At 53.2% G+C, this 26,308-nt stretch overlaps 1 protein-coding gene and 2 long non-coding RNA genes across 4 annotated transcripts in view; 2 read left to right on the forward strand and 1 right to left on the reverse strand.

Moving 5' to 3' along the window:
• The window catches only part of LOC133262180 (S-adenosyl-L-methionine-dependent tRNA 4-demethylwyosine synthase TYW1-like), a 347,477-nt gene that overhangs the window by 157,744 nt on the left and 163,425 nt on the right, over nucleotides 1-26,308 (forward strand). The window lies entirely within an intron of this gene.
• Nucleotides 16,563-18,332, reverse strand: LOC133262171 (uncharacterized). The gene is made up of 3 exons (XR_009741233.1): nucleotides 18,135-18,332; nucleotides 17,193-17,275; nucleotides 16,563-16,864 (listed from the first exon to the last, which is right to left on the reverse strand). It is a non-coding gene; the product is annotated as an uncharacterized LOC133262171 (long non-coding RNA).
• On the forward strand, nucleotides 23,415-26,019 carry LOC133262166 (uncharacterized). 2 transcript variants are annotated; one of them, XR_009741228.1, is made up of 5 exons: nucleotides 23,415-23,486; nucleotides 24,396-24,467; nucleotides 24,886-24,966; nucleotides 25,419-25,490; nucleotides 25,935-26,019. It is a non-coding gene; the product is annotated as an uncharacterized LOC133262166 (long non-coding RNA). The 2 variants fall into 2 exon arrangements; XR_009741229.1 differs by lacking the exon at nucleotides 24,396-24,467 and having other exon boundaries at nucleotides 23,426-23,486.

The raw sequence follows: 26,308 nt of genomic DNA on the forward strand, positions 1-26,308 counted from the left end.
ATCCTGAGCATTCCCAGAAAGCCCGAGGAGCACCCGTCCCTCTTGCCAGGCCTGATCCACAGGCCACAAGCTTTTCATGCAGCCTTTGTCTGTACAGCACCTCCAATCCCCAGCTCGATGGGGATGGGATGCTCCCACCACTCTCTTGTGTCCCCAGACCCTCAGAACCGTCTCTCTCCCTGGCTTCCACGCTCCCTGGGATGCTTCTCCACCACCCTGATCTTTCCTGGGAGCAGTCACCAACTGCTGTTCCAGGTCTTCCTTGGGCTTCCCAGGGGTCCCAGCCCGAGCTCCACCACGTGTTCTCCTGCTCAGCTCCTCACAGCGCAGCCAGTCCATGCCCCCAGCAACAAATGTACCTGCCCCGAGCATCCTCTCTTGCCTGCCTACCGCCTTCCCGCCCCCAGCGAGCCCTCTCATGTGCACTGAGCATCACGCATTCCCTGGGAATGGAGGTGGCGGATGGGGAGGGGTCAGCTCCCGCCATGGGCACTCCGGGTTCCCATTTCAATGGCACTTGAACTGGAGGGTGTGTGCAGGGCTGAAAGGCTCCCTATTAAATTGCCAATCTGATCACGTGCTGCCGGGATGTGGCCGTAGCTAAGCAGCAGCACCACCCCACAGCCGCTTCTTGGCTGGTGACTCCGCTGCTGGCTGCTCCTTGGAGTGCCCCCAAAGGAAGGAGCAACCAGCCACAGCACCCCAGGAAGGGTGAGGGGCAGAGCCAGCTCTGCGCAGCCCCGGGCACCACCCCACTAAAGGCTTTGGTACTCGATGCCCAGCTTGGGGGGGTCACAGCACGAAGCTGTCCCGCCTGCAGGTGCCCCCAGCACTTGAGAGTGTTCAAGGCCACGTTGGACACAGGGGCTCGGAGCAAGCTGCTCGAGTGGAAGGTGTGGCTGCCCGTGGCAGGGGTTGGAACTGGAGGAGATTTAAGGTCCCTTCTACCCGAACCAGTCCGGGCTTCTAAGACCATGCTCCACACCCCAAGGGGTGGCACCGCCGAGCTCGGGCCCACACCACCGCTCCCGGTGCGGCCCCGCGGGATCCGCGCCCGAAGGCAACGGGCCCCGAGGGTGCTGGAGCGGAAGCGGAGCTGCCGCGGGTTCCGGCCGGGGCAGGGAGCGCCGCGCCTCAGCCCCGCGGCACCAAGGGGTCCGGTGCCTCCGGATGAACCCAGCGGTTACGGCCCAAAAGCGTGCTCTGCCCCGCAGCGCCCGCTCCCGGCACCGCCCGGAGCTCGGCCCGGGCATCCCCGCGCGCAGAGCGCAGCCGAGGCGGAGGAACAGCAAAGGGGCGGGGCGGGGCGGGGCGAGCGGCTCCGCCCGAGCTGGGGAGCGGCAGCGCGGAACCACGGCCCGGCGCAGTGCGCGTGCGCCGCCCGCAGGTGAGCACGGAGCAGCGCGCCTCCAGACGGAAGCACCCCCCGGGCAGTGGCGGCGCGTGCCCGCGGGACAGAGCGGCCCCGAGCGGAGACACCGCGCTGCCAGCACAGCGCCCGGCTCTCTGTGGTACACGTGCGACGCTCTGGCCGCAGGCGTGCCTCTCTGTGGTAGAAGGTGCGCTCTAGCCGCCTTGCTGTGGTGCATGCGCGGTGCTCTGGCCACAGGCCTGCGTCTTTATGGTGCTGGTAACGGCTCCACGGCCCGTTCAAGTTGTCAAGCAGGTATGCTTTTTATTCAGCGCTGAGACGCACGGGGATAATTCCTCAAAGTCACGCGTGCCTCAGTGTTGTTTCCCTCTGCGTTTATTCTCTCAAGTTACATATACTCGTAAGGTTGCGCAATACGCCTGTACCTATCCCCGCTTTGTACTAGAATGAGCTAGAAGGTCCTTTGCGCCTGTGCAGTGCCCCCTCTGGTCATGGGCAGGCCCTCAAGATGAAGTAACTGAGTCTTCCTCCTGTGGGTAGGGGCCTTCAGGATGAAGTAACTGAGTCTTCCTCCTGTGGGTAGGGGCCTTCAAGATGAAGTAACTGAGTCTTCCTCCTGTGGGTAGGGGCCTTCAAGATGAAGTAACTGAGTCTTCCTCCTGTGGGTAGGGGCCTTCAAGATGAAGTAACTGAGTCTTCCTCCTGTGGGTAGGGGCCCTCAAGATGAAGTAACTGAGCCTCCTGTGGGTAGGGGCCCTCAAGATGAAGTAACTGAGTCTTCCTCCTGTGGGTAGGGGCCTTCAAGATGAAGTAACTGAGTCTTCCTCTTCCGGAACTTTTCGCCTTTTAGTCTTCACGTATGGCCTGTGGGTTTGGTCGGGGTCCCAGCCATAAACCATCTGCTTCTCCCCCTTCAGGCGTCTGCTTTTCCTTATCAATAGCTGCTTATCAGTAGAATCAGTCTGCTTTTCCTTGTCAATAGAACCAGGTGTCTGCTTTTCCTTTTCAATGGTTAGTGCCTTTGTTCTGCTTAGTAGGCGTGAGAGGTACAGACAATACTAACGCCCCTGTACGTTGGTTAACCCTGTATCAATCCCCCCTTTTTCTACAAAATTAGTTAATTCTTTTACTGTGTGATTTATGACAGAGCTATCCGTGTTCCTTCTATCGATTTATGAAGTGATTTTGATATACACTGTATTATGCCAGGTACAGTCATTAAAATGAGTAGTCCTATAGCTAAGATTAGAAGGCCTCGTTTAAGTATTTCCCGGAACCGTCCAGTCACTCCTAGGTTATTTAGCCATTCAAGGCTTCTGGCCAATCTGAAAAGGTGTCCGTTAGTACCAACAAATGTCTGTACCCCCTTTTTCTGTCCTTTTGCAAATTCTGTCGCAACGTTTTATATGCTGCCGTTACCATCCAGAGTCTTTTTGAAATAGTTTCCTGTTTCTACTTGATATTTAAATTTCATTTCTTTTTTCAATCTTCATCGTTTATCATAGATCGTTTACAGTTTCAGGAAGAAAATTTTGTTATACCACAAGCAATCTGTATTAAAACAATTATCATTCCTGGCACCGGTTGCCTTAACCAGGAGAGATCAGGTAACCATGAAGGTAAGTTTTTCTACATTTCTTCAAACCCCCAGGAGGTATTGTCCTTGGCCATTTTCTGAAATCTTTTAATTTGTTTCCAGATTTCCTCCTGATCTGTTTCAGGAACAGCAATTTTCATTGATTCTTGTTCCACTTGGATTATATCAGTGGTTTTACTTTCTGTTTCCTCTATGGTTGCTGAGATATTTATGACTGCCTTTTCTAATTCCCTTACTCCCAAAGATGGAATTAGCCATCTCACAAAACTACGAAATTAGCAAAACTTCTAACCCAGGTTCCGAGATGGGGTATCACAGCACCTAAGGTGCATGCCCCCTTCCAGTTGGGGGTAGGGTCTTATAAGTACTTTCTCCACATAACCAATGCCATCCTTTCCCTTCAGGAACGGGCCACCACTGAACCACAATACCATATATTAATAGTGTGATTGCAATTTGAATAGTGACTTACACCTGTGGCATTTAAACAAACCTCATACCCTGGTTCCTGGTGTCATACGTCTTCGTACACAGGTATAATATTCTTTGCTTCGATTAGGATTAACTGTGCCAAATGTTAGGTTTGTCCGTGAGATAGTGTTAGAAATTGGAACTCCAGTTAATGGAAGGCCCTGCTCTTCTCCTGATTCAGGCAACTGTGCACACAGCCAACAGTCACTACAATTAACAACTTTAGTAACATTCTGCATTAATTTCAGGTATAAGTATTAGTCCCAAGCTGGTATGTCAGTTATCACATAAATCCAAATTATGACTGCTATCATTTCATATGTGAGGGTCCTGAAGGTTCAATCCGCCATGTCTTCTCTGGTTCTGGTGCTTTCTTTATTCTTGCAAGCAGGTTGTTCCTTTATCTTCTCTGCTGTAAAGGTGGTCAGTATTATTGGATATGGTCTGCTCCACTTCTCCTGTAGAGGATCTCCTGAAAAATTCTTAACGTAAACCCAGTCTCTGGATCTAAAAGGGTGAGTCGGATAATCCGTGCCTCTCACTCTTGTCCTCAGTATTCTCTTATTTCTTCTGATTGTTTTCCCAGATTGACCAGAAATTTTAGGAGATAGCCTTCTCCCACTTTCAGAAGACTTTCTCCTTTAAACTGGGACTGATACGGTCTTCCACATAAAATTTTATATGGGATAGCCTCGTCTTTCGACCGAGGTTTAGTTCAAATTCTTAATAGAGCCAGCGGTAAGGCTTGGTATCAATATCTTGACATATTTTATTAATCTGTTGTTTGATCATCTTTTCTACTTGCCCGCTGGCCTGAGGCCTGTAAGGAACATGTAGTTGCCAATCAGTTTCTAATTTTTGCTAATTTCTTGTCATTATTTTGCACCAAAGGGCGAGCCTCGGTCGGAAGAAATTGCCTCTGGTACTCCAAAACAAGGTAGTATACTGTTTAACAATGTCCCAATTACTTGTCTTGTATTATTTATTCTACAAGGGAATGCTTCTGGCCACCCTGAAAAAGCATTCGTTAACACCAACAAATATTGGTCTCGGTAATTCAGAAAAATTTATTTGCCAGTGCTGTGCCGGATAACTTCCTCCCCAGTTGTACCAATTTGATTTCTATTTTCAATTTTAGGATTATTCTTGAGACAGGGCTGACATTGTCACTAATTGAACTATGTTCTATAGATTCCTTCCTGCAATTTGTTCATCTGAGTATTTATACAAAGAGTTGCTAGCTACCTCAATGAGTTTTATTACGTTCCTCCTGAACTAGCTTCCAGAGTTGGTTATAGGGGATCGCAGTCCGCCCATCAGGTATCTGAACCCAGTCTTCTTTGTTTTCCTCTCCTTTGAGATCTCCAATCAATTTTCTATCCTCCTTTGAATATCTAGGTTTAGATTTCTCAATTGTTAATTTGCCATCAGGGATTAAGGGAATGAGTTTGGATTGTTGAAATTGGCCAAATTTCACCTTGTTGATACCCTCGGCAATGCATAATACCTACTTCCTCAGGTAGCTGAACAGCTTTCAGTAGTTGTAACATGTGTAATCTGTTTCTCCTGTGTGTTCAGAGGTGCTCGTTCTTTCCAGATGGCGCCCTGTGCATGGACCACACCAAATGCGTATTTAGAATCAGTCAAAATATTTATCCTTTTGTCTTTAGACAATTCCAGGGCACCTTCCAGGTTTCTTTCAAATCTGGTCGGCTTGAATATAGTTTCATATAGTGGCCAAGCAGTCGTGTGTTAATAGTTGCTGGATTCACAACATTAGTGACCACAATTTCTATATCATCGTGTTGCACAAGGGTGGCCTGGTATTTTAAAAAACATGCGGGAGATAAGCAGTGGGCTTCTTTCTGTTCCAGGAATGCTGATACAACATGGGGCACTAGCACAGTAATTTTCATTTTTTCTTTTTCTTTCTTTTTTTTTTTTTTTTTTTCCCCAAGGTGAATTTGCGAGCCTCTTCAATATTCGTGACAACTGCTGCCACAGCTCTTAGGCATCCGGGCCATCCTTTGCTCGCTTCATTCAGCTGTTTTGAAAAATACACCACTGCTCTCTTACAGGGTCCTCGTTTCTGAGTAAGGACCACCAAAGCTATTTCCTGTTCTTCATAGGAATATAGCCAAAAGGATTTAGTCACATCCAGAAGTCAGAGCTGCAGCTCTCATTAGCTCTGGTCTTTAAATTTCTAGAGGGGTTTCTTTTAACAGTTCATATAGGGGTCTTACCAGAACACCATCATCATGCATCCAAAGTCTGCATCATCCAGTCATTCCCAGGAACATCTGGACCTCCTTGATGGTTGGCAGTCGTGGAGTTTGACAGATGGCTTCTTTTCTAGCCGTTCCAAGTTTCCTCTGTCCTCCTGTTATTTCATATCCTAGGTAGGAAAGTCGGGTTTGGATTAGTTGGGCCTTTTGTCTGGTTACCCAGTAACCATTCAGTCTCAGAAAATTCAATAGTCCCACCATCCACTGGACACATTCTTCCTTTGTTTCTGTGGCAATTAATAGGTCATCCACATATTGTAACAGAGTCCCCGTCTGAGTGGGTGGTTTGCATGATCCTAGTTCCAGTGCTAACTGATTTCCAGAAATCGTTGGACTGTTTTAAACCCTTTAGGTAATATTGTCCCAAGTTAATTGGGTTTTCTTTACTGTGTCAGGTTGTTCCCATTCAAAAGCAAATAAATTCTGGTTTTCTTTGGCCAATGGTAAGCAAAAGAAAGAGTCCTTTAAATCCAAGACGGCAAACCATTTCTGATTCAATTTAGTCAATAAGGTATACGGATCAGTTATTACTGAATATCCTCTACAAATTTGTTGATTCCTGAGATCTTGAACCAGTCTGCAACTTTTCTTTACTGGCAAGATAGGAGTATTATATTCCAATTCACATTCAGTTAAGAATTTCTATTTTAATTCCCTCTCTGGCAATTTTAGGGGATATTGTTTTATTCTAATTGGGCAGGCCCCTCTTTTGATTTCTGCTTTAACAGGCAAAGTATTTTTTGCCTCACCTGGAATTTCAGATGCCCATACTCCCAGCTATACCTGGATTGAGGATTTCTTCTATTTCAGGGAGGTCCTCCTGCTCGCTTTTTCTGTTGAATTAAAGATAAACTCAAAACTGCAATTAATTGATTTTTAACTCTTAATTCCATTTTGCCTTCTTTAAATGTTGCTTCTTGCCCTAATAAAGATTTTGGAGAATTTAGCATGCATAAAAATTTTAATTTTTTATTCCTATTTGTTTTCCCAATTTGTACTTTAAGGGTTTCAGAAAGAATGCCTCTTTATGCCTTTTTTTTTTTTTTCGGTTTGTTTTTTTTTCTTTTCCTTGGTGGCCAGTAGCTCCCACGTCTGTAACAAATTCTTTTCCCTCTGAATGAACGCCGAATAAGTTGCTCCTGTGTCCACTAAAATTCCACTTTATTTCCTCTAGACCCTAGCTTTAATTTAACCAGTGGATCTGCTAGGGTAGATTCCCCAAGTCCCTTGTCAGCCTAGTTCCAATTCAGCCGCCGGAGCGACCCCATGGCACTCCTCCCCCCCCCCCCCCCCTCCCCAGCCCCGGGCAGTCTCACTTCCAACGTCCAAAACTCCCCACAACACACACACCAGTCCGGTCCCATAGGAGAAGAACCCACTTCCCCCACCTTTGCCCGACATTCCTCCTCCACCAGTTTCAAGGCATTCAACAACCCCTCAGTCCCGTCTGTTCCCACTTGTTTGCCTGCCCCGTGCTCAAACACAGGAGCTGCGCAAGCTCCCCGTCTTGGTTTCCCCCCCTCCCCGTTTTTTTTTTACAGCTGCTCACCCTGCTCTGCTGGGGTTACAGATGCCTGCCTCTGCAACAGTACTTCTGGTTTCATGTGAATGTGCTGCTTGTTGCCAGTGACAGCAATTTCCTCCTCCTTACCAAGATCTGATAGGACAGATAGAGAGGGTGCTCCTCTCGGAGGTACCTGTGATATATTATTTTCCTCTTTATTTCATTCCCCCAATATCACAGGCTGAAAAACATCTCTCCAGCTTAGCTTTCTGTGCTTCTCTTAACAAATCCTGTAACCCGCCATCTTGCCAGTCATCTAATTTCTCCAGCTTTGGGGGTTTTTTTTGTTTTGTTTTTGTTTTTGTTTTAATGTCTCTCCGTGATCGTGCCACAAATTGAGCTTTTAAAAGCGCTTCTCTTACTGGGGAAGCTGGATCCACTCCAGAATACATTTGCAAGGTTTTCCTTAATCTTTCTAACCAATCAGTAGGAGACTCATCCTTCTCCTGATGCTCACTAAAAGCTTTATTAATATTCTGTCCCCTTGGAACTGCTTCCCTAATTCCCTGTATTACAATCTCTCTCAAGTCTGTCATGCTTTGCCTGTCGTGGCCACTCTGATTATTCCAATAGGGATTCTGATTAGGCCATTTTTGCTCTCCGGGAGGACCCTGTTGATGTCATCTCTTTGATGTTCCTCATTCCGGCTTGCCTAATCGTAGATTTTCCTTCCGCAGTAAATAATATTCCCAATATTGACTGCATCTCCTCCCAGGTATAAATATTAGGACCTAAGAACTGGTCCAATGGTTCAGAAACCCCCAAAGGGTCGTCTAATAACCGACCCGTCTCCTTTTTGAAGGCTCTTACATCGCTCGTATTCAGGGGTACTGCTACAAATCCAATCCCCCCTCCATTTCCTCCCATCGGCACCTCTCGGAGGGGAAATAGAGTTTCTTTTTCTTTTGTTTCCTCCTGAAAATTTTCATTCTCCTGTATTTTTATTTTACTTCTGGTGCGACTGGAGGGAGGGGAGGATGGGGGAGCCGACGATCGGGTGGTATCGGTGGGTAAGCACCTTCCCGATCACCTCTCGAGTCCCGCCCTCGATAAGGGGGTGGTAAATTATCTAAAGGCTCCCGTGATGATTTATTTGGTTTATTCACCTTGCCTTTCTTTTCTTTCAAGGGAAATAACGAAACCCTTATAGATGACCTTTCCATGGTTTTCCTCCTGTTGCTGGGGTCTTACGTTCCGGTGAAGAAACGTGTTAAAAAGTTATTGAATTCCTTGGTAATGCATTAACAGGGGATGTCTATCACAAGCTTAACCACCATCTTAGCCCTCCTAAATTCCATTTCTTCTATAGTTACTTACTCAATACACAAGTTTCACCTCATCCTGTGACAGGATGTATCTCTCGATTACCTAAGCCCCTGAAGGCATTCAAGCAGTTAAAGTACCCCTTTAATTAGCAAAGCGTTTGAGACATTGGAGTAGTTAAACAAAGCACCCCTTGAAGTAACAAAGCGTTTGATTAAGAAGGATTATTCCTTTGTTTCTTCTTCTTTTCCATCATTGTATTGACAGGAAAATCTAATCATTCTTATACATTCTACACAGGATACAATGATTTCAAGGGCAGCGTCCGCTCCGGGGGTGCCGGGACCGAGTCCGGGAGGAGCCGCGGAGCGCCCCTGGGAGCGCTGCAGCCGCCCGGGCCCCGCCGCGGCCTCACTCCGCCTCTCCCCGCCGCAGCGCAGGTAACGGCCGTGCCCCGGGCGCACGCGGGGCTCGAGGCTTCAGCCCCTGCCGAGGAGGGACCGGGGCTCTCGGCCGCGGCAGCTCCGGCAGAGCCCGTGCGCTCCCGCCCGCGGCAAAGACAACCCCTGCGGGCCGGGCCGGGCCGGGGCGGGGCAGTGGCCGCGAACAGGAGCGAGCTGCGGGAGGTGCCCCGAGAGCCGGCTCTTTGTGGGGCAGGAAACGACGCGGAGGTTGCTCGCGTTCGGCTGCGCCCACGAAGGCTTCGCTGGAAGCAGCGGAGGAGCTCCGAGCAGGAGGGTGCGGGAAGCGGGGTCTGGAGCCGGCGCTCGCTGCTGAGCGTCGGGCGAGCAGGTTCTTCCCTTCGCTGCTAGGGCAGCGCAGCGGCTGAGGATGGAGCTGCCGGGTGTGGGGTGCCTTTAACGGCTTCTGAGTTTCCGAGCGTTGCCCGCGGGGGAGGGCTGGAGGGGACTCTGGGTCCTGAGCGCTCAGCCCTAACTCGGTGGCTGCCCAGGAGCTGCTTCCCAGCGCGGGGCTCAGCCCCTGGCTCGGCCCCTTTGCTCCTGGGCACGAGGTGGCAGTAGGGGAGCGAGGAAGAGCCGTAAACTGGCAGCAACGGGAGCCTGGCTTAGGGGGGTGTGTGTGTGTGTGTGTGTGTGTGTGTGTGTGTGTGCTCCCACAGTGCTCATGCTGCTCCTGAGGACATCCCGCTTGGAAACACTGTGAGTGTGCGGTGGCTGGCTCCCACCTCCAGCAAATCCCAGCTGCTGGGACAAAGGGTCTGTGTGGGGAACAAACCCAGCACCACAAAACTGTCCATTGGCACACAGGGAGCGAGGGGAAGTTTCCCAGAGCTGCAGCAGACACTGAAGCAGACCCCTGAGGCGTTTCTGTGCGCCACCTGGGTTGGAGTCGCTGCCTGGGTTGCGATGCTGAATGTTTGTGCACAGCCTCTGTTCTTTAGCAAGCTGTCCATCGACACGGCCTGCTGCCTCTGCCAGCACAAGCACAGCACTGAGACCCCGTGCAGGACCCTCAGCTTCGACTGCATGAGCGTGTGCAACAGCACTGTTCCCCGCTGCGGTAACTGGCCCACAGCCCTGCCCATGTCCCCCAGCTGTAGTGAACCTTCTGAGCCTGTGTCTGGCAGAAAGCTTCTTGTCACTGAAGTGCTCTTGGTGTGTTACAGCTCCCCTGGCAGAGACACCAGGGCTCCTAATGGGAGCAGCAGGTCCGTGTTGAATCTCCAGCCTAAGGAGCCTTCACTCAGGGAGCAGAGAACCGTCACGCTCACAGTTGCCTGGAGCCTGAGCAGCCCCGATGCATCAGCACCTTCCCCTCAGCAGCTCTCGAGGCAGGAGGGCAACACCGCCAAGGAGCTGATGCTGATGCTGCGGAGCATTCAGCACAGGGGCTGGAGCAGCTCTATTGACACCAGGAGGCTCTATTTCCTAGCAGAGGGGCTCGTGGCACAGCTAAAGAACAAGCTGCACAAGGCCATGAGCATCCTGACTGTGAAAAGCCCCAGCACAGCCCGGCCAGCTCAGAGGGACAAGGGGCACGAGGTGGCAGTAGGGGAGGGAGGAAGAGCCATAAACTGGCAGCAACAGGAGCCGGGCTTAGGCTTGACCCGCGCAGAGTCCACCTTACGGGAAGCAGTGCGGAGCTTGAACCTCAGCGACGTCCTCCCAGTCTCTAGTCACCAGAGAACACCCAGCCCTCCTACAGGACAGCCCCCTGCACAACACCCAACAGAGGACCCAAATCCCGACCGGTCTGGCAAGAGTCAGGATCATTCCGACGCCATGGGGCAGGCCAACACGCCTGATAGGATGGAGAATGAGGATAGCGCAGAAGATGAGGAGGAAGCACCATCCCGGACACCACCAGGACAGCGATGGGACAGTGGGCAGCGAGGGTGCAGAAGAAGAGCCCGCAGCAGCAGAGGGTAGAGCAGAGCAGAGACTGAGCACTATCCAGCATTTCTTCTACGCTCTGCTGGCCAAAAACTGCCCCCCTGCTGCCAGCAGCACACCAGAGGACACGGCTGCAGCAGAGCGTTCCTCTCTAGGCGGGAGACCACCCACCGCCCCTACAAGCACCACCACACAAGGGCAGCACAAGAAGCAGGAACCCCCGAGCCCAAGGGCACAGGGCAGCTCCAGGGCCCCGGGCGGCGCGGCCACGCGAGGACCCCCCTTTGACACCCTGCTCAGCCGCCACCGACACTCTCTGGAGCCCTGCCCAGGTTCATGGCACAGGTGGCTCGAGCCCTGTGTGAGGACTGTGGCCTGCCCCAGCTCCAGCAGGCCTGCGCCAAGATGCTCTTGAGGACGGGACTGCTCCTGAGGCTGCTGAGTGAGAGGCAGCGTGACCCGGAGCCCTCTGACCTCCTTGAGCAGTGTGTGCGGGAGGAGGATGCCGGCACCTCTCGTTTCCATGCCCAAGTCCAGGCGGGGGAGATGGGCAGTGAATCTGCAGAGACGGTAGGAGAGAACGGGGCATGGCTGCATGTGTGTGTCTGGGCAGTGGGGTATGGAAGGGGCCTCCATTCCCTCCCCGCTCCTCTCCTCCCTGATGCACTCTCCTTTTCTCCCAGGAGATGGCCAATCACACCTTTGACCGCTGGCTGCCACTGGTGCTGGCGCTCTCGCTGTTACTGACCCTCATCACGTCCGTTGCTCTCCTGGTGCAGTGCTGTTTCAAGGTGAGCCAAGGACTCGTTTGCCAGAGCGCTGCCAGCCAAACCCTGGGGCTGGAGAGCACAGGGGCGGGTGGGGGGTGCATGCTCTCACAGTGCTCATGGGGCCCCGGTGCTGCTGCGGATGCCTGTGGACATGCTGGCGAGCACAAAGGATGACTTCGCAGACTTCGAGCTCATTGTGGTACCCCACCCTGGAGCTTGGAGGTGTTCAGAGCTGCTGGGATCAGCTTGTCCTGGCTCCTGGTGGAAATGCTGGTGCCGAGTTCAGCTCTTGTTCCATGTAGGAACTGCTGAGGGTTTCCTTGATGTTGCTTCCTTGGCTATATCCTTAGATGCTATTTCCTTGCTGTTATTGTCCCAAATCAGCTCAAATGACACCCAAAATGGATTTAATGGTCCTAAACCAGGTCCCAAATATCCCAAAATGCCCCACAAGTCCCCACAGCAGCTCAACATTCACCCCAAATGCCTCCAGACAGCTGGAATTGCCCCAAATTATGCACGAAGAGCACAAACTCTGCCCCAAACCTTCCAGAAATTCCCCCAAACCGCCTTCAAAAGCCCCAAATGACACTCAAACCACGAGATCCCAGAGTGCAGACATCCAGGTCCTGCTCCTAAGCCTAAGGTGCCAGGACAGAAAGCTGGTGCTTGGCAATGATCCGGCAGAGGAGCAGGTGAGTAGAGGACGGGGGGGCTCCTCCGAAGAAAGGGGGGTAACAGCTGGATTTGGGGCTGATTCCCCTAAAAAGACCTTTCCGTGACGGGCTGTGCTTGTGGTGGCCCCAAAATACTCCAAACCCCTGATTCTGGGTCTGCAAAGGTTGGGGTAGGGGGGCTGGTGTGGGGGGTACCCCGCCAAAACCCAGCACAGGCGGTGGAGGGGTGCGGTGCGGCGCCGCTCGCTGCTGCCATCTGTGTGCAGAGTTCGGTACTGCAGGCGGTGGTGGTTGGAGGCGGTGCGCGGTGCGGCGCCGGGCCATCAGGGATGTTCCTGCTTAGAAGCAATTGCCAGAAGCAGATGCAAGGCGTCTACAGGCCTGAATTCCAATGCGTTGTTTATCATGCCTCACCAGAGGGGCAGGTTCCCACCCTCAGAGGGGTCCCCTCTTTCATGTTCAGGTGCTAAGTCATCCTCATGCTAAAAACTCAAGTTATTTCAGCTAAGGCCTAATGGCTTGGTCTCAATTTCCCCCCTTTTCCTTAAAATTGTGCAAATTCTTTTGCACAGTCCATAGTATGCACACCTCTTGAGCTACTGTAGGAACTTTCCACCACGTCCACAAATGAACAATTGTTAATAAAGCCGTAGTCAGCAGTAGCACAAGCACAGGGTAGACCGGTATATCAAAAAGTTGAGTTGCTGTAAGAGGTTGCCATTTTGTCCCTACCAAGAAAACTTCCCACCAGTGGTGCTCTCCAGTTCTCTTGGTGTCAGTGATGATTTCTTCGATTTCTTCTACATTATGCTTAACAGCCCATATTGCTTGGTGAGAAGTTTTGTTGGCCTTCTGCATCATCTTCTCCAGCTCTGGGTGACAGAACATTTTCTTTAGCATTTCTATTTTTGAGGGCAGGTATATCATGGTATAACACATCGGTATCTTGTATTAGTTGGTAAATAGTGACAGGGGTGGTGTAGTTAAAATCGCATCCAATGATTTTGGTAAAATTGCACACACAAAAGTTAGTAGCATTTGTTTCTTCGATACACCTATCAATTGTTGCATTCTCACACGTGGTTCTTATACAAGTGTCGTGGTTTAAACCTAGCCAGACAGCTTGTTCACTCACTCCCAGTGAGTGGTGCCAGGCTGGAAGCAATCGAGGCCCCCACCACACCCCCCCCCCCCCCCAGGGGCTCTTCTCCTTTCCGGCTCCCAGTGGGATGGGGAGGAGAATTGAAAGAATGCAACTCCCACGGGTTGAGACAAGAACCGTCCAGCAACCAATCACCACCGCTACCACCAACGACAACAATGATAAGAGAAAATAACAAGGGAAGAGAATACGATACCACCTGCTGATCACAGGCCCATCTATATGTCGCATCTCTGCCCTGATGGCCTGAAGTGTCATGGGCCCACCGGGCCAAAAATAATTCACCCTTATGTTGCCAATCTAAGTCCATCTGTGCCACTTCAATCTTAGCAGCTTTATCCACTTGTTGGCTGTTTTGGTGTTCCTCAGTGGCCTGACTCTTGGGTACATGAAGATCTATGTGGTGTACCTTCACCACCAGGTTCTGCACCCACTGTGGCAGCAATATCTTGCCACAGTGCAGCAGCCCAGATGGGTTTACCTCTGCTTTGCCAGTTGCTCTGCTTCCATTGCTGCAACCACCCCCACAGGGCATTTCCCACCACCCATGAGTCAGTATAGAGATAAAGTACTGGCCACTTTTCTCGTTCAGCAATGTCCAGGGCCAGCTGGATGGCTTTCACCTCGGCAATCTGACTCGATTCACCCTCTCCTTCAGCAGTTTCTGCAACTTGTCGTCGAGGACTCCATACAGCTGCCTTCCATCTCCGAAGCTTTCCCACAAAACGGCAGGACCCATCGGTAAACAAGGCATCCTGCTTTTCACTTTCTGACAGTTTATTATATGGATGGGCCTGCTGCAGATTTTTGCTGGGGCTGATGTATGTAATAACGCAACATTTAGCGCAGTTTTACTTATGGGAGAAGCCTCAGTGTGCTCCTTATATATGGACAAGGCTGCCTTGGAGTGCAAAGGTACAAACAGTTTTCAGGGTGAGCACCTAAAAGAGAAAAGAAACCTGTTAGAATGTACCTAGATTTCCGATGCTGTGGTGTTAGTGAGCTCCAATTGCCCATCGGATGAGCTTCGGATATTGCAGTTGTGAAAGCTGCCTGCCCTGAAGTGTTTGCTCTTCCCTTCTGCTGGTGGTGCCGCATGTTCTGCATGAACAGTGATTTCCCAGAGCGAGGGGACTTTAAGCCATGAGGCTGTTTCTTCATCTCAGGCTGGGTAACAGCGAGGGCGGGTGAGGCGGGCAGGCATGGCAGGAGCCCTCTCTCGATGCTGTGGGGATGAGGGATGGAAGCCATCAGGTGAGCTGGATTCACTGGTTCCTTTCCCACCTGCAGAGCTGCCGGGAGCAGCAGGCAGGGCACAGAGGCCTCTCTCTGGCTGTCCGCATGGGCAGCAAACACTCGTGAGCGGCCACTGCAGATGAGGCAGAAACCAGGGCACCGGCAAGCAAATGGGGTGTGTGGGGAGCCAGGGTGCCGTGTCCCACCTGCCCAGCGTCCCAGCGCTGCTGGAGCCTGTGTCCCGGTGGGAAGCCTGGCTGCGGGACTGGGGCTGGGACAGGCTGATGCTGGTCCCTGTCTCTGGGAGCCTGGGAGCTGATGCTCCCGTGGAGCAGTTATACAGGAGAGGAGGAGCTTTAGGAGAAATCCTGGCACTCCAACAGAGCAGCCCCCAGGAGCACCAGGAACACTGCTAGCAAGTAGCTGGATGGACCACCGCCTGTGCATAGACACCTTTTCTTCTGCCTCCTCTGCTTGGGGCTGGCTCCTTGCTTTAAACCCTTTACATTCACCCTTTAAAACATGTATGTTTTTAAGACTCCACTTCCCAACCCAGGGCTTTGGTTGTGATTCTGCCTGGCTTTTCTAGAAAGCACTGGGTTTGTTTTGTTGTGATTTTTTTTTTTTTTTTTGGGGGGGGGGGGGTTGTGGCAAAAAACGAAGGGTGTGACACTGTGACTTACCCTCCTCCTGAAGTCCCCAAGTGCCTCTGAGAGCCCAAATCACGACAAGCCCAGAAATCACCCTGTGATTTGGGAGAGGCAGCTCTGCTGGGAGTGGATGGACACCTTCAGCCCCAAACAAGGCTGGGAATTGGGAATGAACCATGGAAACTGGGTCAGAATTAGAAAATCTCTTCCTGCCATGGACTGGGAGGGAACTCCACCTAAAACGCACACAAAAGTGGAGTAGAAAAAGCTTGCAGCACTGCAAGCAGAGAGCTCCAAGCATCCTGGGCTGTGTTTCGGCATCTCTATCTGCTCCAGCTGGAATGTCTCCCTGCCTGGAGGCGTGATGGGAGATGGCTTTGTGAGAGGCTGTGACCAAGTAAGTAGTCCACGTACCATGTGTGTGCCCCTGGCATCTGGGTAAAAAAGCCTCTCTCCAGCCATGCCAACCTGCTCCATCTCCCCTGCTCATCTCTTCTCCTGCCCTCCAGGGCTGCCGGTGCCTTTGCAACAGGCTGCAGAAATCTTGGAACCCTCAAGAGTAAAGTTGCTGCTGTGGGATCCCCAGTGCTGCTTCCTGGGCTGGGTAACATCACGCAGGTCTACTCCGTGCAGTGGGAATACCTCAGTGGTGCCAGCTCCCACACCATCCTGCAGTACTACAAGGGATCCCACAGCCTAGCCATCCACGCACCCTACGCAGGACAAGCTGTTTTCCGTCCATCCGATGGATCTCTCCTGCTGGACGAGCGTGTCCAGGAAAGTGACAGTGGCATCTACAAAGCAGCTGTCAACATGGGACAATCCTCAGCAGGATGGATGGCAGGAGATTGGCAGACCCCTCTTGGAGGAGGTCCCAAGTGATGGCCCTTGGCCAAGGCGATGGTGAGCAGAACATGGGGGGGGGGGGGCGGTTGGAGGGTGACCAGGAAAGCCTATGGGCAGCACTTGTCCCAGGTTGGACATTCCATGGACCACAGCCTGCAGCACAAAGCACGAATGCGACACCAGGTGGCAAATGAATTGAATGTGTCCTGGTGACAGAGAAGCCCCATGGACCACCAGAGCCACCCTTGCTGGGCCCAGCGGTGGTCTCACTCCCAGCTCCTCGGGTTTGTGGTTTTTTTTTTTTGTGTCAAATCCTGGGCAGGAAACAGCAACGACGCTTGGAAAGAGATAGAAGACAGAGGAGGGGAAGAACTGCCTTCTATCTTTTTTCATACCCTGCTGAGCTGGACACAGCGTCACCTCTGCAACATCAGCCTGCAGAATCTTTATTATTACAGAAAATACAGGTTTGCATCAAAGCAGTCCTAAAACACACAACCAGAAATACTTGGCACAGGGAATTCAACACACAGACCTTACACGTCCATGGAGACTGCCATCCCCAAATGCTACTGTATCTCTTCCTCCCTCTGGGCCCTGTACTCCTTCATGCTCCTCTGCAAGCAAGAGCAAAGAACAAACGTTAACAGCGTATACCTGAGAGGCTCGTACACCCCATGCCGCCACTCTGATCTGTGCTGTGACTCCTCTGCCCAGTGCAGAGGATCCTGAGCAGCTCTGGCAGAGCTCCAGGTACCTTCAGAAGTGACTGAGCTTTACATTCACTCCAAGGAACAGGAAGCCAGGCCATGCTGCAGGTCAGGCAGAGAAAGTCTGAGATAACTCTAGGTTCTTTATGCCTACAACACAGCTGTCAGCCCTTTCCTCTCACCTCTGAGACCAAGAGACAGAAAAGCCCCCTGAACTCTTCAGGAATAGTCTCACCTCAAAGGTGTTGAGTACATGTTAGCAAACACCCATCAGGTCATTCATTCCTTTCTGGCATGGCTCAACAGCAGGAAGGGCCCCTTTGGGAAAGAAGATGGGCCAGTGGTTTCCAAAGAGGTTGGTGGCCCTCTCCCTCACTGCTCTGGGCAGTGTGGTTGTTCCTCCATGACGGGAACAGGCTCTTACATCAGGCACATGCCACACACTTCCCTCCTACCAGCCCGCCGTCAGCACCCTGAGAGCTGAGCTCAGGCCAGGCTACGGTGCAGGAAGGGCAGAGCCAAACCCTGCAGGAGCCCCACAGGGAAGGGGTTCCCTTGGCAAGAACAGCCTCAGCACTACTCATTTTTAGGAAATTAAAGAGCCAGCAAGCACAAACTCAGATACTCAGGGGAGCAGCCCCATAAGGAAGGAATGAAATAACACTGTCCTCCTGCGGCGGCAGCAGACAAAGCTGTGGAGCCTAGATGGAGGGCAGTAGACTGAGCTGAATGGGCTGGTGCGCTGGGAGGAGTGAGTGATGGCCTGAGGCTCAGAGTTGCCAGTGCTGCCTGTTAACAGAGAACACAGACCCCTCTGGGAGGCAAGTCAAGAGACAGCACAGACTTTTCAAGAGAGCTTTGGTTCACAGCCTGATGAGCAAAGCTGCCAGATAAGCAAGAAGAAGCAGAAGCAAATTCTCACCGCAGCTATGTATGTCAGCACCCTTTGGGTTGGCTTTCCAAATCTTCTGCTGATTTAGGGGCAGGTGAAGCACCCATCACCCCTGACCGGACTTAGCAGATCCACCTTACCCCGGCACTGCAGTACCGTGCCTGCAGAGAAGAGGGAGAAGAGTGGTTTTCTTTATTGAAATGACTCATGGTGGAAACCTGACGTGAACAGAGGGGATTCCACAAAGGAAGGGCCCTGAACGTGAAAGCAATGCACACCCCATACCTCTGGTCTGGATCCGGAAGCTGATCTTGCTTTCAGAGGGGTGTGTGATACAGTAGCCACAGAACTCCGCATCAGGGCTGCAGGAAGGGCGAGAGGAGAAGAGAGCAGTAAAACCCAGGCCAATCCACAGCAAATCTCAGGGAAGTCAGAGGCTTGGGCCACCCCAGACCTGCTGGGGCTCAGGACGTTTCTAATATGACTGAGGGTCTTATGGGAGGGATGTGCTCAAAGGACACTCCCCCTGTAACCTTATTCACACCCTTCCATCTATCTCTGAGCTGCAGCTGGAACTTGGCAGGGGAAAGACCTGGCTGGCACCCTGGTCAAACAGGGGATCCTGGCTGCGTGGAAGCCTCCCTCCACACAGACCTGTTGCAATTCTGCTGGGCAAAGGAGGCAGATGGGTCTAGGGCACCACAAGATGTTTGCAGACTGCATGACATCTGCCTTCACAAGCCGAGGTGGTTGGTAGAACATTTGCGCACACAGCAGAAAGCACAGCCCCTCACAAGAAGGCTGCTCTTTTTCTTGTCATGGTGAGACATCAGAGGAATTCACACAGCATTTGCAATGCGACTGTCATTTGAGATGGTGCATTGAACTTCCTGCTGGAATTCTTCTGAGCCTTCCCAGTGAGTCTTCACAAACCCCCAGTGCCTCCCAGCTGGATAAAACCAGTGAAGGCATTTGTATATTTTAATGGGGGCAGCAGGATTACTAATTTCCAGCACCAATTCCTGCATCTTGATGGAAGCATTAAAGGGGATCAATTTGCTTAATACTGGCTGTTCCTACCCTCTTTTCTGACAGCACTTGCCCCAGAAGGCGACATAGGTACTGCCTGACCACCTGTACTTACAGAGTTGCACATCATTTTACCCAGAGCCACGTAAGACATTCAGAAATCTGTCACATGTCTGCCATTCCATTTCCTCTCTACTAACCATCAGAGCAGCGAGGGCTGGCTGTTCCTTACGGGACGGGGAGCTGGGAGCATGAACAAAGGTGCAAAGGTGGTAGCCAGGGCCAGCCAAGGGTCCAGGTCACCAGGCAGGTTTGTGGGGGTGAAATAGGTGCGAGGCCGGGTCAGGAAGACAACCTGCAGGTCGGGTGAGGGTAAAGAGGGTCAGACAAAACCTATGAGCACCAAGCAGATGTACAATGTACAACATTGAGGAGAGGCTGATGTTGGGTCAGGAAGTCAGCCCATGGGTCAGCATCCAACAGCTCAGTACAAGCTGAGCTGAAGACCCATATAGATACAACATAGCTCAGGAGGGACTGAAAGCCTAAGCTAAGCTTAAATGGGGTTCCTGAGCCTGTGGGCAGGGTGTGTGTGGAGGCCCCAGGTGAGGCTGGTCATACTCATCAAGGCCTATTAGCGCTCTCAAGGCTAACAGCACAAGGAGAAAACTGAATCCTGTTAAGGGAGGGGGTAGGTAAGGAGCCTCTGGCACGAGCTCTGATATAAATTCTCCAACAGGCATGCACAGAGGTAGTTTTGCCTTGTTCCAGCAGCAACTGAGATGCAACTTAGTGAAGAAGGGCAGAACAGGAGACAGAGGAACCCCCAGTGGTACCAGGGGCTGTGGTGACTCCACTTACCTCACAACCATGTAGTGGAGGGCATTGCCAAGCGTGTGGTCCCCATCGGGAAACACAGACGTGACTCAGTTTCCATTTGTCCCATCCGCCCGAACCTGCCGTGAATGGGGAGAGAAGAGATGCTGTAAGGTTCTCTGCATACCAGCCCCAGGGTGAAAAATCAACAGCTGTGCTCAGCTTCAGCACAGGACTTGTAGCTCTGGCTGGCTCATCGCTGTGGCTCGTGGCTCATGTCTCAAGTGCTGGAGTGTGACCAAGAGCAACTTCACAGAGGAGGGAGGGAAGGTGGCAAAATTATCGAGCTTAGAGAAACGTCCCCCTGGTTACCAAAGTGCCTGTGCACCCTTGCTCCTCACAGGAGAGAAGAGGAGCCCAAAGAAAGCTGCCAGCTTCAGGATCCATGGTGGAAAGAAGCTGGGAGTGACTGTTGAGGATGGTGTGATACCAGGCCCTGCCACCAGCACAGGGCTAGACAGGAAGTCAAGAACTCCCCAGGGAGGCTGTCAGCAGGGAAAGCTTATCCCACTTCAAAACCAACTATAAGCCCTCCCAGTTCTCACCTGGTTACACTGCCCTATCGGCCAACGAGTCCCTGGACTCACCCGATCCACCCTCAGGATCGCTAGCAGCCGCTCTATCGGTCGACGTATATTCTCTAAAATTATACGTACGTATTAGGTTACACAACATGCCTATACATATTCATGTCCTATCCCTGCTTCGTATTATAATGAGCTAAACGGTCCTTTGCGGCTGCGCAGTAACTCCCGGTGGTCGTGGGTGAGGGTCTCAAGATGAAGTCAATGACTCTTCCTCTGCTTAAACTTTTTACCTCTAATAGTTGCTCATGCTCCCTGGTGACTTGGTCATTGTCCAAACCACAAAGCTGGCTCTAGCCAGTTTCAGGACCCAGAAAGCAGGAGCCAGATTACTGTTCCTTCCTCTTACCAGTAGCCGTGTCCTCCCATCCTGTTCTAGCACAGCATAATGAGCATGAAAAATGTTTGTGGAGTATGGGCAAGCATTAACATCGTTAAGCAAGCGGCTTAACACTACCCCTGCCTGTACATTGGTTAAATCTTTTTGCATTACTGTTCCCAGGCTGAAAGTCAAAAACACAGCGCTGCACCAGCTACTAAGGAGAAAAAGTGACTGCTACTGCTGAACCCAGGACAGTGTTCAGCTCCTAAGTCTGAGGCCCAGAGTCTCAGCCCCAGAGTCTCAGCCCCAGAGTCCCAGCCCCAGAGTCTCAGCCCCAGAGTCTCAGCCCCACAGTCCCAGCCCAGGAGTCTTAGCCCGAGTCTCAGACCTACAGTCGTAGCCCGAGTCTCAGTGCCAGAGTCCTCATTTGTGAGTCTCAGCCAGAGTATGTTCCAAAATCTGACCACCACAGTCTCAGCCCTGTGAGGACGGAGGCACGGACCCAGAGGTAGAGTGCAAGCTGGATCGTTTATTGCAAAGCTTACACAATATTTATATGCTTCCAAGCAATTAGCAGAGCACATCTGGGTTTGCCTTGCGGTTACATCAGGTGAAAGTGATACGTGGATTGACTCCAGCTCCTTAGAGTTGTAAAGTAGGTATGCTTTATTCAGCTGAGGTGCATGGGGGTTGCTCCTCCAAAAGCATGCGCACTCCCCTCTTTCCAGTTCTGACATCCTCGTTCCTTGCCAGTTCCAACGACTTCCAAGTACCAGTCAGGGACGGGTCGCTCTTAATTGCCTGCTGTAGTTCCTCCTTCCCATGGTCTCTGACAGTTTTGATACATTCCAACCCCCACACAGCTCCACAGTCTTAGCCCCACAGTCTCAGCCACAGAGTCTTAGCCCCACAGTCTCAGCCAGAGTCTCATCCCCACAGTCTCAGCCCCAGAGACCCAGCCCCACGGTCTCAGCAACAGTCTCAGCCACAGGGTCTGAGGCTGAGAGTCTCAGCTCCAAAACCTGAGCACCAGAGTCTCAGCTACAGTCTCAGCCACAGAGTCTATATTACAGTCTCTGTCACAGAGTCTGACATTCAAAGTCTGAGACCCAGAGTCAGAGCCACAGAGTCTCAGCCCCAGTCTGAGCCCCAGTCTGAATCCCAGAGTGTTAGTCATAGACTTTCAGCAGCAGTCTCAGCCCCAGAGTCTGAGAGTATCAGCTCCAAAGCCTGAGGCCCAGAGTCTCAGCCGCCGTTTCAGCCACAGAGTCTCAGCCTCTGAGTCTTATCCCCTGAGTCTGGCCCAAGTGGTGCAGCAGGAGCAAGGACACAGACAGGGACAAGGATGAGGTACGGGCAGGAGCAGGCAACAGCTCCGCGTCTCTGCCTGCTCCCTGCCCCATGCCTGCTTCCCACCGCTCCTATCCCTGCCCCGCGGGAGGTGGCCCTGGCTCAGTCCACTGCTGGTGAGGTGTCAGGCTTGTACAAGGTGGTCGTAAGTGTGAAGGAGGCGATGAAAGCCCCGCCTTCAGTTCATGCAGTTCCAACCCCCTCCCCAACGGCTGTTATGTCATTGCTGTGACGTCCCTGCTGTCCTTTCAGTGATGCCAGATCCGAGTCAAGCTTTTCCAGTGAGGACACATCGTTCTGGGACGAGCCGATTTCCCTTGCCTTCAGAGAGCACCCAGCACACACGCGTGGCAGACGCGCACAGACTGCACAAACACGTACTGAACGCACACGTGCTGCACGCGTAGATGTGCTGGTCTGTAACACGCCCCAGGTGGGGCAGAGCGACCAGCTCCAACGGCAGGGGATTGTCCCATGTCACAGTGGGGCCGCACGCTCGCAGGCCCGGCCGATGCAACTCCTGCGGCGAGGCCCCATTGTGAGGTGTGAGGTGTCCCGGGCTGTATCTGCCCAGCAGGGCCAGCACAGCGCCAGATCTGCTGCTGGTCGCAGACGAGAGCTCCTGGTTTGGATCCCCAGCCTTGAGCCTCGTGTGGTACCAAAGGCGCTCAGGCCCTGTGTCGCTATGGAACCGCTGCTGCTGCTGCTGTTGCTGCTGCTGGGCCTGGCCCCCGGCCTGGCCCGGCCCCTGGGGCCCTGCCCAGGGCCCTGCCGCTGCCGCGGGCGCCACCTGGACTGCAGCAGCGCTGCCCTGGCCCGCGTGCCCCTGGCCACCCCCCAACGGCCCTTCTCCGTGCTGTGAGTGCCCTGCAGCTCCGGGCGCTGCCCCGGACACCCCGAGAGCGGCTCCAGGGACACGCTGCCTGTGGAGGGCTGATGGGCAGCGCCGAGGGGGCAGCTCCAGGCCGGCCTCACGGCCACCCCGCAGCCCTGGGGCAGGGGAAGGGTTTGTGCTGGGGGTGACGCTGCCAATGGCTTCTCCGCAGGGATTTCACTGGGAACGCGCTCGCCCTCATTCGCCCTCAGCCGTGGAAGGGATACCTGTGGGCTGAGAAGCTGTGAGTATCCACCAGTATCGGACTTGGCACAGGGGTTCCGGGATCCCCATCCCTCCGCCGAGCTGCCGAGCTGAGGCTGTGCTGAGCACCACACCAGTGCTTGCCATGTGCTCGGCCTGCAGTCAGGGTCAGCAGGCTGGGAGCAAGCCCCTGCTCCTGCCATGAGCGTGATGAGTCGTGGCGGGACCCAGAGAGATGCCGCCGTGACGCTGCTGCAGGGTTGCTCCCCTGACAGCTCCATTGCACCCGAGAGCCACGGGTGCCACTGTTCGTCTGTCTCTTGCAGAGTCCTCCAGCACAACAACCTGCTGGCGGTGAAGAGGCGCTCGCTGGGGGGGCTGCTCCTGCTGAGGCACCTGTAAGTACCCCCCTGCCCATGGTGGTGGGCACGGCCTCCCCCCTGCCCTGGCCCTGCTGCTCTACAGTCCGCCCCAGGAAGGGCTTTATTCCTGCGGGTATCCCGGCTGCAGCCAGAGCAGAGCAGGGTCTTGGTGCAGGGGCGGGCTCCCCAGGGACGCGCTGCACTCCCATTGCCCCACGGCCGAGCAGGAGCAGGTGGCTGCTGCCCTTTCCCTGCACAGACCTGCACGAGGCCGCCTCCTCCAGGGCAAACCTTGTGCATTCGTCTCCTCTCAGCTCGGATGCCCCAGAGCTGCCTTGGAGTGAGCTCATGGTGCAGTTCATCGCCCGTGGAGAGGGGCAGGCACTTCCCATTCACCTCCACGATGGGGCTGGGGACTCTGGCTGAGCAGGCCATGAAACACACCCCACAAAGGTTCCTCTCTCCTTGTTTGCTGCAGAACAAGCCCCCCAGTCAGAGAGTTCAGGCTGGGACAAGGAACCTTTTGGTTTCTAGAGCCAGGCCAGAGGACTCCTGCGCACATCAGAGCAGGGCTGCGCAGGGAGGTGACGTTTAGCAGCTAAGGGAAATAGCCCCATTTTGGTCACACAGGGCGTTACAGCCTGTCCCTGAGGCCGCACACAAGAGGTGCTCTTGGGGCGTGCATAAAGGACCTGCTCTGTTACCAGAGAGGAAAATCAGCCCTGAAATACCCCTGGTGGGATCAGAGCTGGGAGAACCTCTCTGAGCTGCAGCCACCCCCGTCAGGAGCGTGACCTCCGGTTACACACCACTGCAAGCCAGTGCAGGAGAGAAACCCCACGTGAAATGAGAGCTATGGCACGTCTGTGCCGCCAATGTCAAAGCACCTGAGAGAAACCGGGACAGTGCAAATGTCACCAGCGTTTTGTGTTCTCCTGTTAACAGGGATTTATCTTACAACAAAATCCAGTTGATCGAGGCGTGTGCTTTGGAGAACCTTCCTTTCCTGGAGACCATGTGAGTTATGGGAGTTCCTTCCTGGTGCGGTTGGTGAAGCCTGGTTGCATTTTGAACCTTCTGGTGCTGGAAAAAGCTCCAGTTATTTTTAGAAGAAGGCCTCCGGTTTCTCCTGCTGAAGGAGCAGCAGAGCTCAGGTGCTCAGGGAGTGGCTGGTGGCCACGCCAGGATGGGGCCATGGCTTCTGCAAACACAGCAGGAATAGAAGCTGTGTCTTGAGTCTTGCTGTGTCCTGGCACAGGCAGAGATGCAGCACGCATGCACTTCATCTCCTCTCCTGGACAGGTTAACAAACAGCAGGAGAGAAAATGGCAGTTTCCCCCCAGTTCCACCTTGGATGGGGCTGTTTCCTACAGATCAGTGCTGCTTCTCTCCAGCTTCCTGTGGTCTTCATTTCTGTGGTCTCCTGTTTCCCCAGAAGCCTGGAGGGAAATCTCATCACCCAGATCCGGAGCGACACCTTCCGGGCATGGCACGGGATGCAGTTCCTCCAGACGCTGTGAGTGTTCCAAGGGCTAAGGGTAGCTCAGAGCAGTGGCACTTGTCACTGTGTTCTGCTCACCTCTTAACCCCAGTAGGCAGCAGCATCAATGCTGAATGACAACTCTGTCAGGCCACGCCTTTGCCTGGCTGGGTGCAGGACCAGAGACAACGCTCAGGGACAGTGGGAATGTGAGAAATAGGGAAAGTCCTGTTGGAGGGAAGCCACCAGAAGGTGTGAGTTGAGGAGGAAAGAAAGAGATGTTGTGTTTTCCAGAAGCAGCACTTCTGGGCTTTTGCTCTCTGGGCTGGAGATAGTCAGGACCTGATGTATGTTGTGAATCTGCCCATCAGCATCTGCCCTGGTCTGGAACCTTCACCCCAGGCCCTTCCTCACACACGCAGCACTGAGCCCCTGCCACCGCTCTCATCCTGCACCCCCCGCTCACATGGGGTGTTGGTTCATTTCAGGGTCCTGAGTCGTAACCCCCTGTCTGTTATCGAGGACACATGGTTCTTCAAGCTGCCTTCAGTCACTCACCTGTAAGTACGGACTCCTTGTTAACGGCTTACCGTGGATCTTTCTTTGTGTCTCTGGGTGCCCCGTGGCCAGGAAAGCAGAGATCCAGCAGCAAATCCCACCCTTCTCCCACCCTTCTCCTGCTGGAGGCAGCGGCAGAGCCAGGCAAAGGCTGAGCAGTCCTGGCGTGTCCCATCTGCAAAGCCAGCACGGAGCTGCGACACGGACTCGAACTTGTCTGCATTCATGTCCCATGGGATCTGCAGGATCCCTTCTGGTTCAGACCCATGGGTGGGAGCAGGGCACAGCAGGAAGAAGAGACGGTTTTCCGTCTTTTCTCCTGGATTAGGTAGCAGCAGATCCCCCCCCTGCGGCCAGCACAGCAAGCAGCAGGGACTGGGCTTGTTCCCGGAGCAGAGGCTGGTGCCGCCACCTCAAATGTAATGTGTTTCTTGAAACCCTTGCAGGGACCTGGGTGCCACACGAGTGACTCGGCAGACGCTGCTCATGCTGCTCCTGAGAACATCCCGTTTGGAAACACTGTGAGTGTGCGGGGGCTGGCTCCCACCTCCAGCAGATCCCGGCTGCTGGGACAAAGGGTCTGTGTGGGGAACAAACCCAGCAGCACAAAAGTATCCATTGGGACACAGGGAGCGAGGGGAAGTTTCCCAGAGCTGCAGCAGACACTGAAGCAGACCCCTGAGGCGTTTCTGTGCGCCACCTGGGTTGGAGTCGCTGCCCTGGGTCGCGATGCTGAGTGTTTGTGCACAACCTCTGTTCTTTAGCAAGCTGTCCATCGACACGGCCTGCTGCCTCTGCCAGCACAAGCACAGCACTGAGA

This window comes from Pezoporus flaviventris, unplaced genomic scaffold (assembly GCF_033815535.1).
Source record: "Pezoporus flaviventris isolate CSIRO_AGI_PZ_B2104156 unplaced genomic scaffold, CSIRO_AGI_Pfla_v1 ptg000191l, whole genome shotgun sequence".
NCBI lineage: Eukaryota > Metazoa > Chordata > Aves > Psittaciformes > Psittacidae > Pezoporus > Pezoporus flaviventris.